General features: G+C 44.3%; 1 protein-coding gene across 28 annotated transcripts in view; it reads right to left on the bottom strand.

Moving 5' to 3' along the window:
* The window catches only part of SH3KBP1 (SH3 domain containing kinase binding protein 1), a 335079-nt gene that overhangs the window by 232267 nt on the left and 85935 nt on the right, over nucleotides 1-16877 (bottom strand). The window contains exon 1 of one of the 28 annotated variants that reach the window (XM_065579696.1): nucleotides 7457-7816. The exons of 26 other annotated variants lie outside the window; for them this stretch is intronic. The gene's annotated coding sequence lies outside the window, so the exon portion shown is untranslated. Of the gene's footprint in view, nucleotides 1-7456; nucleotides 7817-16877 lie in introns of those variants that run through there. One more of the 28 variants, XM_065579682.1, reaches the window with a different exon arrangement.

Raw genomic sequence — 16877 nt, 5'->3', positions numbered from 1 at the left:
GCAATTTACTACATACAAAGAGTAACAAAACGTTTATCAGCATTTCATCAAGATACTTACAAATGGGTCAAACCCATGGGTGCTTAGAACAATGTTGGTCAGCTCCAACTCGGTCAGGCAGGTATTAGCAATAAATAAGGCTACGTTTTAGTCACGAGTATTTTTAGTAAAAGTCACAGGCAGTAAACAAAAATTCACGGCCCGTGACCTGTCCACGACTTGTACTGTATACCCCTGACTAAAACTCGGGGGTGACTGCCTGGGGATGCCGCAGGTGCTTGGGGAGGGGGTAGGCAGTGCGTGGCCCAGGACCCCTGCTGCTGGAGGGGCATGGGCAGGGCCGGCAGGCTCCCTACCTGGCTCCGCGCCTCCCCTTCCCCCCACAGCAGCAGCAGAGTTTGGGTGTGGGAGGGGGCAGGGGTTGGGGCATGGGACAGGGTGAGGTAGGCGCTGGGCGGCGCTTACCTGGGGGACTCCCCAGAAGTCACGACATCCCCCTCGCTCAGCTCCTAGGGGGAGGAGTGGCCAGACAGCTCTGCGGGCTGCCTCCGCCCAGAGCGCTGGCTTCGCAGCTCCCATTGGCCGGGAACCATGACAAATGGGAGCTGCAGGGGCAGTGCCTGCAAGCGGAGGCAGCGCACAGAACTGCCTGGCCATGCCTCTGCCTAGGAGCTGAGTGAGGGGGATGTCGCCGTTTCCGGGGAGCCCCCCAGGTAAGCGCTGCCCAGATCACCTCACCCCATCCCATGCCCCAACTCCTGTTCCTTTCCATATCCAAACTCTGTTGCTGGCGGGGTTGGGGGCGATGACCTGAGACTGCCCCAGCAGTGGGCAACGGCCGGTGCAACTGGCACAGGGGCTGCCTGAGCTGCCCCTGAGCCAGGCACACTGGCCGCTGCAGAAGTCACGGAAAGTCACGGAATCCGTGACTTTCATGACAAACTCACAGCCTTAGCAATAAACCCTATCTTCTCCCCTCCTTCTTGCTGATCAAACAGTTTTTCCACTGCACTGGGGTTCACATGGGCCCTAATTTTTAATATAGTACTGGTATGTGGGGTGGCGCCTTCTAATTCAGATTCATTTTGCCTTATTTAAAACCATCTGCAATCACCCCTATCGGTCAGAAGCCTTCTTTTTAGAAACTCTGCCTTATTTCATTAGTTATTCCTTGAACCAGACATCCTCCCTACTCCATTCCTTCTAGCCTTATAACTCATTATTCTCAAGTCCTATCTTTTATTTGCCAGTTAGGGCGTTTCTTTTACAACACATTTCTTCAACCAAATTTAAGCTAATTTTAATTAGCTTATTTTATAATTTATTCTACATTATTAAACATACATATAACAACCAATCACAAGGCATTGTCAGAAGGGACAGAACTAGGGACCAGGCACCAAAAGCACAAATTGAGTGTGAGATAAAGGAGGAACTCCATTAGCTAGTCCTAATACCGTAGCAGTAGGCTCTTACGTACACCAGCCACTAGAGGGGGATCCAACAATTTATCAATCTCCTGGTTTCCTCTAGGCTAGGACTTCTACTGGTCAAAACTTCAGCAGGTAACTCCAGACTCCCGCAGTCCTTTTTGGCGATTGACTTATTTCTAAACCACAACCTTCTAAACAGCTCACTGAGCTCTTTGATTTGTGCATGTTGCTTTCAGAGTCCAGCACATAGACTATTTCAGTGGCTCACATGATCTCCATCTAATGGAGGCCCTAATCCTGCAAAGAACTATGCACATGCTGAACCTTCCCTTCTGAGAGTAGCTCCATTGTTTTCAATGGGAACGCTCACAACATTTAAAGTTAAGCATGCTCAAGATCAGGGCCCTAGAATGCTTCTTTTTACAGTGAACTCCCTTTCTGCTTGAACTCAAGAAATTACTGGACCCCATCCATCATTTGTTGACAGTGCTGTCTGCTTGGTTGCACATATGTGTGAAGCCCTACAACTGTTGTTCGACTGATGTCCTTGGTAAAGTTTGAAAGTTTGTCATCTATAACTTACTCCATTCTCCTAATAGATATTTTATAACCTATCATGCGTTGACCTACAATCACTGCAATATCTTGGCATAAATGAGCTTGCTTATGTAAAGGGTAAAATGACTGATTAACTCTGAGCTACCTTGTTTTTGTCAAATTAATATTCTTATTTATTAAATAAAGAACTACAGTAAAATAACATTAAACAGGTACATATTTCTTAAGTATTTGAGAAGCAATAATGAGTTGTGTGGAAATGCATAGGCCTCTGGAACAAATCCATGTCAGACATTAATATAATCTATTTAGATTTAGTGCAAGTATAGGATGTTTCTGTATTGTATTTTCCTGTCAAAGTGATTACATATTGAATAAAATGACAGCTGGCATAAAAGAATAAGAGGAAATAAACTCCAATAGCTGGCATATTTTACAGTGAATAAAGTTTGCTGAACCATTGCTGTAGACTCCTGCATGTATTAAACATTCCCTACTCAAACCTTCCCATGGACCCAGGTGCTGAAGCACTCTGACTACGTCACATCCTGAGGAGGTTTGAACCCCAATGGCGGTTTCTACATCAAATTCAAGCACCTCACCTTCCTCTCCAAGGCCCTACATAAATCTTACTCTGCCTACCTCTCAATTTCTTCTTCTCGCTCTCTTGCTTTTCCCGATCTCGGCTTTGCACCTATCGGATGCTTTATGTCTCCTTAAATCTCACATCATCAAGCAATCCCTCCCAATCAATAAACTCCACATTTTCCCTTTTCTGAAACAGCTGTGTTGTGTTGCATCTTGTATACGTTGGTCTCATCATAAAGATCTTCAGAATAGGAACTTTGTTTCTATGTATGTAAAGTGCCTTGTATATTTAGAAAGCTAAATTACTGTGGATATTTACAATAGAATAATAAACTTCATAGATATAATAATAAACTCCATAGATCCTAAGTAATCCCTCAACTCTACTTTATAGAAGCACGATAGACTCACCCCACCCGCGTGTTGCTTTTCAGTAGTGGTTCCTGCTCCAGGCAATAAACATAGCTCTCAACCCTTCAGTTCAGAGAAAACTATTCAATGCACTTCTTCAATTTAGATCATTAGCTGCAACTAAAAACAGCCAAGAAGAGAAGAAAGGTGAAGGGAGGGAGGGGGAGAGAGAGAGAAGGGGGAAGAGGCGAACAGCAGAGAGAGAGAGGAAGGAAATAAACAGCTCCAACTGCCTTAGAGGAAGTAGGGTGAAAAAAACCCAGACCATTTACCTGTTGAAATTTAGGTTCTCTGGAGGGAGCTTGGATATGATGTTGATGAGCCACTTTACAAGACAGATAGATTACGACATTCAGATACATGCTAAAGATCTTTAAAATGTGTGCCCTGTCAAGAATTCAAAATGAGAAGTACAACAAATGGGGAAAAAAAACAAACAATGTGTAATGTATGTATTTAACTAAAGAGATGAGTCCAAGTCACAAGGTGCAGTTCTGGAGCCAATCTTCACCCATTTCAAAGGAGTGGGGAAGTTCAGCTCTGCTATTCTGTTTCAGGTCCCTTTATTTATTTATTATTATTCTTAATTTCTGTTATGATATTGCCTAGGGGTCCCAGTCATACAGCAGGGTCCCACAGTGCTAGGCACTATAAAACACATAAAATGACAGGCCCTGCCCTGAGGGCCTTACAATCTATATGTAAGAAAAAAAATCACAACAGATGAATACAGATAAACAGGGGAAACACAGCAAAACAATGACACAAAACTGGTCAGGATGAAAGCAGTGGTCACAAAATACCAGCTGCCTAACCCTTGTCAAGTTTTAAGGAGGGATATGACAGAGGATATGGAGAATACTGTGGACATGGGTGGCCGGTGAACCGGCCTTTGGGGAAGGCTAGCCCCCAGCCCCTCCCCTTCCCTTCTGCTCTCCTCCCCCTCAGGAGCCCAAAGCACCCCCACCGCGGCCCCAGGCCGCCTGGGCAACCCCCAGACCTGGAGCACCGGGCAGCATGGCAGTAGCGCCCCCAGCCCCTGAGCACTGGGTGGGCAATGGGGGCCCTGGCACCAGCCACCTCGAGTCCTGGTGGCAGGCTGGCCTGCCCCAACCCCAGCCGGCCTGGGTCACAGAAGAGCCCCGGGAATCACAGGAGGACGGCTGGGGCATAGCATGTGCGGGGCCACACCAGGCTGTTTGGGGAGGCACAGCATCCCCCGGCCTATTATACTCGCCACCCATGTTTGTGGCTGTTTACCAGAAAAGCCTCCCTTGTGTAAGAGGCAACATGGGAAAAAGCAGAAAGATGCTTCTTGTCAATTTAACAAATAGGCGATGAAGGTGGACATTGTTGGCAGAGTAGTGGTGGGAGTCAACTTCTCATAGTGCATTACAGATGACCGGAAGCAAAAGGATAGACCATGAAGGCACTAAAAATGAAGACAAGTTTGGTCTTGATGTAGATTTATAGAAGAATTTCAGAAATGCAAAATCATGAGACTGAAAATAATATCTTACAAAGGCACAAACAGTGAGATTGCAAAGGGTTTGAGTAGGCTGGAGATTAAGTAGAAACTAAAATGAGTGATGTACTTTGCACTACAGCAGAGTCGCCTGCTAGTGCCCTGCAATATTCCTTCCAGTACTCATTCCTACTTTTTAATCCTCAGCCAAGGATTTGTTCCATTTAACACACAGACAGTGGAGTGGCACCAAGCTTTGCTGCAGCAAGTATGTTGGGGAGGCTGATTGCAACCAGCTCTCCTGTCACCAAATAGCTGAACAGCAGTAGAGAAGCCCCTGCCTCTCCCCCTCCCATAACCTTCATGGCACTGGAGAGATGGCGAGGCTTTCAACAGCCATTGAGTCGAAGCACTCACTCTCTCACCATGATCACAGCAACACAGACAGGGGCGGCTCCAGACACCAGTGCACCAAGCGCGTGCCTGGGGCGGCAAGCCACGGGGGGTGGCCTGCCGGTCGCTGTGGGGGCGGCAGTCAGGGAGCCTTCGGCGGCATGCCTGCGGGAGGTCCGCCGTTCCCGCGGATTCAGCGGCAATTTGGTGGCGGGTACGCCGAAGCTGCAGGACCGGTGGACCTCCCGCAGGCATGCTGCCGAATCTGCATTACCAGCGGACCGCCCGCAGGCATGCCGCCAAAAGCCGCCTGACTGCCGTGCTTGGTGCGTCAAAATACATAGAGCCGCCCCTGAATACAGAGAAGGCTCTATACAGTTTCAGTGACCCATTGGGTCTGACAACAACTACACCCCCACATACTCCCTGCCCTGATTGTGACAGCTGTGGAGGGGCACTGAAAGTTCCATCCACCAGCCAGCTCTCTGCCCTATCATAGCAGAAAGAAAGGAAACAGACCCCATTGTGCTATTTCTGCATCTCTATTCAAGCTCCTGCATAGAAACAATTGTGCAGTGGAGGCCCCATTTTCCTCCAAAAGAGTTAAACCACCAGTACCTGCTTAGAAAGTACAAGATTGTTCTTTATATAGAGAAAAACTGAATTATGAGTTTATAAGAATAGAATAGGTGTATATAATTGTGCTTCCTTCACACACAAGATAATACTTTTTTTGAGACATGAATAAGAAGATCACCCAAGAGAGTCAGTTCTTATATTTAGTCTAGTATAAATATTTCTGCTGAGAGCATAGCAAAGGCTCTCTTGCTGATATGCAAGATGTTTCTTGAAATCATTAATTTAAAAGGCTGCATCTTTGTTCTTCCTCCCTCTTCTCACAGTCACACAATCTGAAGTAGGTAAACTGATCTAGAAAAATAACATTCTTAGAAACAAGAAATTGCAGATATTATGGTAAAGTGTAATGCATTAAACAAAGCATAAAGCATTGCCTATGACACATGCAGGTTCAGTGAGCAACAAGAAGCACAAATTCTCTGTGCAGAATCCTCTCACACACCAGGATTTTACAGCAGGATTTTCTAATGAGAGCATTAACGGAGTCATCCAGTGCCTTGAGTCCTCAGTTTAAAAAATCTTTCCCATGATTCTAATGTATTTATTTATTGGTGAAAAGATTTTTCTTCTCCAAATGATCTTCACTGGGGGGGGGGGGGTAAAATCCCTATGCAAAACAAAAACACTTCAACTTTGAAATATTGAAGTTTTTATTTCAGCCACTGTTTTAAAAAATGCCACAGTGACAGCCCAAACATTCATTTCCCTCTCCAGTCCAGAAAAATATACACAAATTCCCAGTCTCTACTCACATGATTCTTTTTTTATATCAGAGCACAGAACCTCGCCTAAGCCTTTTTATGCCACAAATTACACATATTGGTAACAGCTTATTGTTCCTTGACAGAGCTGCCTTCACATGTATGTCATTCTATTAACCCAATAATCCAACCCTCTACAGCCTTTGATTATGAAGACAACAAAGGAAAGTCCACTGTATCTACCAAAACACAAAACAAACTGAAAACCCATTGATTGCAAGATGCAGACAAGGGCAAAATCCAGTTCCCTGTGTTTTAAGGAGTCTTCTCAGACAAGTTGCGTTTTTACCCTCTTAAAAAAAAAAGTGTCATGAAAATATCTTCCTAGAAAGATAGATAATTACAGGAATGTTTGTTTGCATCACCAGCCCTATTAAAGTTAGCAAGCATTAATGCAATAAAATCCTGGATTAAATCAGGGTAAATGAGATTAGGAGTAGACACATCATTATTCAAATCACACTCCATGTGAGCAGGGTGTGCTGCCAGACTTGTAAATCAGAGATTAGAATTTAACACTATTTCTTCTGCGGTCTGACAGTCTAGGCCTAAAGGTCTTTTCATAAATATTGCTGGCAACCACCTGCCAATTTCATAGAAATTGATGTTACAGCCCTGATTTTAAGAAGTGCTGACCACCCACAACTCCAACAGGAAGCTAATAGAAGTTGCAGGTGCTCAGCACCTCGGAAAAATCCGGTTCCACAAACAATAAAGTTCTTTTATGTGTCATAACGGAAAATTTGTTTCCCACTTCCTCTCTCTTCCAATCCAAGACATTTCATCTGCACCTCTTTCTGCACATACCAGATGCAATTCAGGCTATTCCCTGAGGCTCTGGGGCTAGGAAACGTACCTTCTGGCTTTTTTTTTTTCTTTAATAAATCGAATCTAATATGCCCTTTTGTGTCTCAGCCTACTGCTGAAGTCCCTAACCCCTAATGCTCATCATCCCATATATAACTGACATTGAAGAGTAAATCCCGGAAAACAGCTCATCTTCTTTGGAAATAAAGTAGTCATAAAAGCTTCTGAGTCACTGGCAAAGTTTCTAATTATCCACATAAGGAACTGGTGTGGGTTCATGGAGCATTTCTCTTTAGAGGTAGGCCGGGGGATTCATAGGAAGTCTTGGACTTAACCCTGAAGAGCTCTTGATCAATGAGGACAGCCCAATTTGCTGAGTACCAAGAGTACAGAACACTTACCCTTCAAGGAGGCGTCTCAGAGAAGTCTTGACTGACATGGAGTAATGCAGTAATGCAACAATAACCCTTCCAGCCTCTGAGTCCCTCTCTCTAGGCAGAGGGAAGGCACACTGGCTGGGAGCAGAGATGGCTGAACTCCCTGTCCTTTCTGAGGTCTAGTCACAGATGGAGCATCTCGTGTCCTTAAGCTTGCTCCATTCAGTCTGCTCTGCCATGGTTAGGGAAAGGGAAACAGGCAGATAGAAGACGAGTGGGTTGATCTGTTCAGAAGCGCACCCTTTATGTTTTATAGTCTCTGAAAGGAGAAGAGTGAGTGGGAAGAAAGATCTTGCTCACTCCTGCTCCAAACTAGCAGAGAATGAGGAGTAAGACTAGAAGGGGTGTGGCCATGCCCCAGAGCCTCAGGGGCATGTCACACTTGCCTTCAGTATTTGTAGGAAGAAACCCACACATCTCAGACTGAGGAGGAGGAAAAGGAGGTCAAGATCCAGAATTATTCAATGTTTACAAATGAGATTGGCATGTTACCTTTGAAGTAATGTGTCACATGGAAATTTCTCACCCCTGTTTCTCAATCCTATACTTATTCAGCACTCCCTCTTACAACACCAGTATGAAACTTGGCATAAACATCGAAGGATATCATAGCAATGTAAATTTCTTGTTTTAAAAAGTCTTCTGAGACAAGTTGCGTCTTTCCCCCCCCTCAAAACAAGTGTTTTGTTTTAAACTTCAAACAAGAGGACCTATTTAAGCCTTGCCTGCGTTAGAGAAATATAGTGTGCTAACCATTACAGCACAGATCTCATGTCCCCAGCACAGATCTCATGTCCACACACAAGAAGTACTGTCAATGTTGCACATGCATAACCACCGTCATTTGGATAAGACTTGTTTCAAGAAAAGCTAACCTCTGTATGGTCCTCCAATGTGACATTGTCTACTGGTGCAATGCCAGTGTGAATGGAAATTACTGATATTAAAACCACAAGAGTGCATTTAGGGAGGGGGAAGTATAAGATCATGGAGAATCTTGCCAATTGCTTCTTTGACAATGTCAGTAACATCTTTGTAACAAGATGGTCTGGCCCCTTTAAGGAGTAGTGGGTCTCGGGGCCAGCCAACCCTGTTCCATAACATGCCCCTTAAGGGAGCAGCAGACAAGCTGAGGAACGGGAGGCAGGTATTAAATCAGGGAACTCTCTCCTGAATAGGATAAAAACCCAGCAGCTAGTGGACTCTGGGAGAGAGTCTCTGTAAAGCAAGGCTGGAACCTGGCCTGGGGGAAGCCAGTTTGAACCACTACATTGCCTCACAAAGGGGGCCTGTGGAATCCCTTAACCCACGGGGGAAGCAGTGCACAGCCCAGGAAGGCAGGCTATGGAATCTCTTAACCAGGGGGCAAGGTTTGGGTCTGATGGGCCAAAATAGACTGGATTTTTATGAAGACTTAATAAACTGGACCCCAGCAAGGTGAAATATTACTTTATGTGCTCTGGGCTGTGAACAAGTTATTTTGGAGAAGCAAGAGGGAACTGAGGGCAGTGTGCCTACAGGGCCATGTCATGAGGGGGACATGCTCTGGGATAGCACCTTGCCATAACCTTGCACAGACTGAACAGAGGGACTAACTTCTGCATGTCGAGATCAGTTTTCCTCCTGCTAGAACATTCTATCCTAAAAGTACAGTTGTCTCCTTAAAATATATATTAAAAAGTAAGAAAAATACAGAGAATATTCACACTACAAAAAAGCTGGAATGATTTATATAAATATATGCATCTCTGAGGGTAGGGGGCAATCTCTTTCATAACAGAAGGAAGTATCCTCTCCTTTGTGGTATGGATCAAGTGTAGGAGAACTTGGAACCACAGCTCAGCGGTTCTCTAACCCAGTGTTTCCCAAACTTGGGACGCCGCTTGTGTAGGAAAAGCCCCTGGCAGCCTGGGCCGGTCTGTTAACCTGCCGCATCCGCAGGCCTGGCCGATCACAGCTCCCACTGGCTGCGGTTCGCTGCTCCAGGCCATTGGGAGCTGCTGGAAGTGGCGGCCAGTACGTCCCTCGCCCCGCGCCGCTTCCAGCAGCTCCCATTGGCCTGGAGCAGCGAACTGCGGCCAGTGGGAGCCGCGATCGGCCGGACCTGCGGACGCGGCAGGAAAACAAACTGGTCCAGCCCGCCAGGGGCTTTCCCTACACAAGCGGCGTCCCAAGTTTGGGAAACACTGCTCTAACCCATATCCACAGGTTGTCCCATTGAATTCAATAGGTCTCGTCATGTAGTAAATTAATATTAATTGGACGGAAGGCTATATTTGGCCCTTGGAAATTAGCCAAAAACAGTCATCCTGAGATAACTGAAGAATAATGGAGAAAAGAGAGGGTTGCTATTGACAAACAATAATAAAGGCCACTAAATCACATCATGCAAGCAAAATGCAACATATACCTGTGACGGACTCTTTACTATGTAATCAATTATCTGAATATCTGATTACAGTTTTTCTTGATTAGATCAATTCTAATCAAATCAGTGTAGGAGTCCAAAATGGCTACCAGAATGCAGAAAGTTAAGATAAGCCACTAAATCTCTGTCTGTAACGGCCACTTTGATCTAGAACTCATGCTTGGCACTGCTTTGAAGTCTGAACTTCAAGCTGCCAGCTGTTGCTTCAGTACATGGAAATTTAAAAAATACCTCATGTGCTTGTAAAGCTGGGCACTGAAGAGGGCATCAGCAGTTACAAAAACTGAAGTGGTATAGATACTGGGGTTTAAAACACCTGAATGTGCCATAGCTAAAAACCTACTTAAAGAATGCTAACAGAATTTCCTAGTGTTCTGAGTTTAAAAATTTTGTTTCTTTCAACAAAAGCCGGCTAGCACTCCAACAGAGTTCCTACCATTTGTGATCCATGTTGTTGGTTTTGACTCAACCAGCTTAGCACGTGTTTAAGACAGCATGCACCTTGTCTACCTTAGGCTTTTAAACATGTTGTATGTCAGCTAACACAAGCTAACTTTAAATACTGGTATTGACAAGGCCTGTTGTTCTCAGGACTGATAGGCGCTTGCCCTCAATATACTGGGAAATGGTGAAGACATACAACAGATCCTTTTTCTCGGTAAGGGACACACCCAGGCACAGACGAGATAAAGCATGAATGCAGAGCACAGCTGCTGTGGTCTCTCGATGGAAGGAACTAGATGGCAGGCAGTTTGAGGAGGAGCTGAATCCATGGGATTGACAAGAAATTTGAAGAGGGATGAAAAAAAGGGGCTTTGAGCAGAGCAGCAGAATTGATGTGAGGACTGAATTGGGCACCTGCTTCCTTCAGGGATCCAAGGCCCTGAGCTTCTGAGAGAAGGAGGACAGATGCTCCTTTCACCTCTTTACCATATCAATGTGGCAGTTGGGCACACAGTGAGAAGTCTTGGGATCCAGGGAAGACTTGGGGCTGGGGGCAGGAGAAGAGAGAGGAGACTGTTTGGCTTTAGCTTTGCGCTTCCCTTGAACTTTTGCTTTCCTAGAAGGGGTGGAGTTTTTCTAATTACTATCCAATCCACAACGAAGAGAAACTAAAGCTGCATCTGAATCTGACAGAAAGCTAAGCCACTGGCTGCTACAGTCCACAACACAACACTGTCTCTTCTGCTTGGGCCATTGTTTCTTACCCTTCTCCAAGGACAGTTATCAGCCAGATATTACCACTTACTCAACAGAGCCATTCCAAATGGGACTACTTCTCAGGGAGATTACAAGTCATTCCCACATGTATAGAATGGTGGGGAGGAGACAGAAAAATTGTCAAGCTTGGAGTACATGGATATAGTCAGCTGATGATATCAGAGAGATAAGGGAAAATTCTTTAAGAAATAGAGGTCAGATTCAATACGGACAGAAACAGTTCTTATAATTTGGTCACAGGATAGGTATAAGTGGCCAAAATAGTGTAATTTACACCAATTAGGCATTCAATAGATTTGCAAATGACTGTAAAATACATATATATGATATTCACTGGGGAATAAACTCAACCATATCTTGTATGAGTGCAAGACCTATTTACATTGACGGGAGTTGTACCCGCTTATTCAATCGTTGAATTTGGCCTTGGAAGTGGTGGAGATGGTGTGACACTTTTCAGGGTTAACTGGGGTTTGCTACCACCTTCTCACAACAGAAACGAGCCTTGTCTGTGCCCACCAGAAGAAACCCTCCCCAGCTGCTGGCAACAAAAGCGCTCTGCTCTGCGCGCCACAAGCTCTGCTCTGTCCCAATTCAGGCTAGCAATTTACACACCCCGTTTTGTTAACACTTGAATGTTCAGTCTCTTTTCTTCTGGACACCAACAACATATACCGTTCCACTCCCTCCATCTACCAGTCTAGTAAAATGTGGCATAACCCCCTAGGGTGGAGGCAGTTATACCTGTAAAAAGGTGACTTATACCAATACTGATATTCCTGTTTTATACCAATACTGATATTCCCATTGCCATGTGGGAATGGCTGAAGCGGTATAAGCATCATTATACAGACTCCACACTAGGGGGGCTGTGCCACTTTAACTAGATGGTACAGTTAAAGCAGTACAACTTTCTGGTATAGGCATAGCCTTCAACACTACCCCACTGTGGAGAGCCAATTACCTCAGAGAGAATAGGGAAAGAGCTGGTTTATCATTCGTTGCTGTTGGAAGACAGACCAGGGAGCGAACAGACTAATGGTACAGTCAGACTCAAGAGGACGCTGCTAGAGCATATGAACCCCTCTGCTACAGCACCTATGTCCACCAGGAGCTGATCTAGATTGGGCAAATGAGTAGCTCTTTCAAATATGTTACTGATTGGGGTCAATTTTCTAGACCTACAACTCTTCTCCATGCTTGATCCCGAGCAGCTAGCTCCTTTTTGGAAATGACTCTGTTCTAAGTGGTATTTATGTTGATTAACTCATTACCTAACACATTTTAAAGCACCATTCACTTACCTAGTGATGTTGTTTGTCCACAATTTCAGCCTGTGCACGTCTGCGGAAACACTCTATGTAGAGGTCCAGTCTGTCATTTCGACCGTCAGGAGGAGTCCACGCAGAGTTCTTCTTCTTGTAGTGTCGGTAGGAGGGTTCCTGTGGGTCAGTGCACTGTTCAGTGGTGCGTTGAAAATATTCCTTGAGTCGGAGACGACGAAAGTAGGCTTCCAGATCACCGCAGAACTGTATCATGTTCGTGGGGATGGTGGGACAGAAAGAGAGTCCCCGAGATAGGACAGACTCTTCTGCTGGGCTAAGTGTGTGGTTGGAAAGATTGACAATGTTGTTAGATGAGTTGAGGGTACCATTGTTATAGCCCCCAGTGGCAGGTATTAGTTTAGATAGCTTACAGTCCTTTTTCCTCTGTAGAGAAGTGAAGTGTGCATTGTAAATGGCTTGTCTCATTTTTGTAAAGTCCAGCCACGTGGAAGTTTGTGTAGAAGGCTGGTATTGTATGAGAGTCTCCAGTTCTGAGAGCTCATTCTTGATCTTCTCCTGTCTGCTGTACAGGATGCTGATCAGGTGGTTCCTCAGTTTCTTTGAGAGTGTGTGGCACAGTCTCTCACCATACTCAGTGTAGTATGTTGATTGCAATGGATTTTTTACCTTCAGTCCTTTTGGTATGATGTCCATCTGTTTGCATTTGGAGAGGAAGATGATGTCTGTCTGTATCTGTGCAAGTTTTTTGTTGAGGTTGATGGATTTCCACTCCATACGGCTAAATTTAGTGCCTTGCATGGTGTCATGCAAGTCCCTTGCATGACAGTCCCTCCGCAAAAGAATAAATGGACACAAATCGGACATCAGGAATGGTAACATACATAAGCCAGTAAGTGAACACTTCAATCTCCCTGGTCATTCTATTACAGATTTAAAAGTCACTATCATTGAACAAAAAAACTTCAGAAACAGACTTCAAAGAGAAACAGCAGAACTAAAATTCATTTGCAAATTCAACACCATTAATCTGGGCTTGAATAGGGACTGGGAGTGGCTGGCTCACTACAGAAGCAGCTTTTCCTCTCCTGGAATTGACACCTCCTCATCTATTATTGGGAGTGGACTACATCCACCCTGATTGAATTGGCCCTGTCAACACTGGTTCTCCACTTGTGAAGTAACTCCCTGCTCTCCATGTGTCAGTATATAATGCCTGCATCTGTAACTTTCACTCTATGCATCCGAAGAAGTGAGGTTTTTACTCATGAAAGCTTATGCCCAAATAAATCTGTTAGTCTTTAAGGTGCCACCAGACTCCTTGTTGTTTTTGTAGATACAGACTAACACGGCTACCCCCTGATACTTGAAGCTGGTATTGCGTCATACATGATATGAATTGCATCATGTTATTCCTAGAAGTCATGGATGATGCAATCATAACGAAGCTTAAATCACTCTGCTGAACAAATTGCCCTATATCAGCTCTAGAAATCATACAGTGTCGTGCTCTCTTATTTGTCAGTGTTTGATTTTGCAAAGGGACACATTTCTGTTTAGCTAAAGTGAGCAGAGATGCCTCATACTTGTGTGAACAGTGCAGATAACTTCTGCTATGTTTGTGGTGAAGTGACTTTTGCATCACAAAAGCGCAGTATAACCACTATGGTTAAGAAAGCCTATCACCTTTATTTTGGCTGCAAAATTGGAGATCAGGACAAGAGGTGGGCCCCACACATATGCTGCAATACTTGTACAACAAATCTTCACCAGTGGTTGAACAGGAAAAGGAAATCTATGCCTTTTGCAGTGCCAATGATTTGGAGAGAGCCAACAGATGATACCAGCAATTGTTACTTCTGCATGGTGCCTCCAGTTGGGAAAGGTGTGTCAAAGAAGAAAAAGTGGACTGTGCATTATCCAAACATTCCATCAGCTATACGCCCAGTACCCCACCGAGAAGGACTGCCGGTTCCTGATGCACCAGAATCATTCTCACTTGAGTCAGACGAGGAAGAGGATGAAACTTCTGGTCCTGAACCATCAATGTCACAGGACCCACATTTTCTCCCATCCTCCTCCTCTGAACCACACCTCATAACACAAGGTGAACTGAATGACCTGGTCAGGGATTTGGAACTACCCAAGAGTAAGGCAGAGCTGTTGGGCTCCAGACTGCAGCAGTGGAATCTCCTGGCAGGTGATGTTAGGGTTTCCATGTTCCGTGACCGCCAAAAGGATCTTGTCCCATTCTTCTTCATGGAAGGTGATCTTGTAGCCTGCAACAACATCAATGGTGTGATGGCAGCCCTCAACATCGTTCACGATCCAGATGAGTGGAGACTGTTCATTGATTCATCGAAGACGAGTCTTAAAGCTGTTTTACTGCATAATGGCAATGTTTTGCCATCAATTCCAGTTGGTCATGCAGTCCATATGAAGGAAACCTATGACAACATGAAACAACTTTTGAGGTGCATAAACTATGACCAACATCAGTGGCAGCTTTGCGGCGATTTAAAGATTGTTGCTCTCTTGCTTGGTCTGCAGTCTGGATACACAAAGTACTGCTGTTTTCTCTGCGAATGGGATAGTCATGCAAGAGATTCCCACTACATCAAGAAAGATTGGCCACTCCGACAGTCATTTGAGCCTGGGAGGAAAAGTGTTCAGCATCCACCACTTGTTGAATCAAGGAAGATTTTGTTACCACCCTTACACGTCAAGCTGGTCTGATGAAGAACTTTGTCAAGGCCATTGACAATACACAAGCAGCTTTCAAGTACCTCCGTGGAAAATTTCCAAGGTTAAGTGAAGCTAAGATAAAGGAAGGTGTCTTTGTTGGTCCTCAGATTCGTGAACTTCTTCGAGATGATGCATTTGACCGTGCACTGCGTGGCAAGGAAAAGATGGCATGGAAAGCCTTCCAGTTAGTGGCAATAAATTTTCTCGGAAACAAAAGGCAGACAACTACAGGTTGTTGGTGGAAAACCTTCTCAAGCCATACAAAAGCCTTGGTTGCAACATGTCACTAAAGATAAATTTTTTGCACTCTCATCTAGATTTTTTTCCACCGAACTGCGGAGCAGTGAGCGACGAGCGATTTCACCAGGACATTGCAACAATGGAGAAACGCTATCAGGGCAAATGGAGCCCATCAATTCTTGCAGACTATTGCTGGACAGTGACAAGAGATGCTCCATTTAATGAATACAAGAGACAAGCCAAGAAGCGCCGAATAGACACCGAATAGGACTAAACTATGTACATAATAGTTTTTTGCCTTTTGTTTAATAATAAATTTTATTTATATAACCCTTTTGCTGATTTTTAACGTGTTACATAAACAGGACAGGTGAAATATTATCATGTAAAGCAACCATAAACACATGAAAAGACCTAGGTTTACAATTTATGATTAAAACTCTACTATCTACACAATATACATAGACATAAAATGTAAAAACTTAAATATCTTAGAAACAGTAGCCCATCAGTTGTTTTAATTGTCATATTTGAATTCAGCACATCAAAATACATAATAAATAGCACATTTTATCTCTGAAGCAGATGACTTCTCAAAAATTGTAGACCAGTGATATCATTGTTGATATCACAGCTGAAAATATGCTTTCCTAGAAGTTACTGAGGCCTTGGCTACACTTACCCGCTAGTTCGGCGGCTGGCAATCGAACTTCTGGGTTCGACTTATCGCGTCTAGTCTGGACGCGATAAGTCGAACCCGGAAGTGCTCGCCGTCGACTGCGGTACTCCAGCTCGGCGAGAGGAGTACCGCGGAGTCGACGGGGGAGCCTGCCTGCCGAGTGTGGACCAAGGTAAGTTCGAACTAAGGTACTTCGAACTTCAGCTACGTTATTCACGTAGCTGAAGTTGCGTACCTTAGTTCGCATTAGGGGGGTAGTGTAGACCTGGCCTAAGAAGGTCCTTCAAAGTCAATTTCATGATAGTTTTCAAATTGATGGTAACTAACTACTTAACTCATAAATAGAAAGAACTCTTGAAGTATTATGTAATTCTGGTATGTACAATATTCTTCAGACGTAGTGGGTCAATTTCTGGTCTAATTTACACTGTTGTAAATTAGGAATAACTCCACTGATTTCAGTAGCATTATTCCTGATTTACACTAGAATATGTGAGCAAAGATTTTAGCTCACTGTATAGAGAAAGACTTGAATATTCACCTATTGTTTCAGAACAGTAATGGGCATAAGAGCAGTGTAACTATTCCAAGGAAAAGCTCTGGGCAAATGGAATGAATTCTGAAATTAGGGTTCCATGACTCAGATAAACTTACTTTAGCTTGGTCTCAGGATCATTTTGAGATACAATTGTAATTTTCAATGAAAACACATCCAGCAGGCCTACTATTCAAGACAGTGACTGAGGGACAGGATTGAAAAGCCTCACACAAGGCTGTTTGTTTAAATAA

Source organism: Chrysemys picta, chromosome 1 (assembly GCF_011386835.1).
Source record: "Chrysemys picta bellii isolate R12L10 chromosome 1, ASM1138683v2, whole genome shotgun sequence".
NCBI lineage: Eukaryota > Metazoa > Chordata > Testudines > Emydidae > Chrysemys > Chrysemys picta.
Note: the sequence above shows the minus strand (reverse complement) of the source record. Positions and strands in the feature narration are given on the sequence as shown.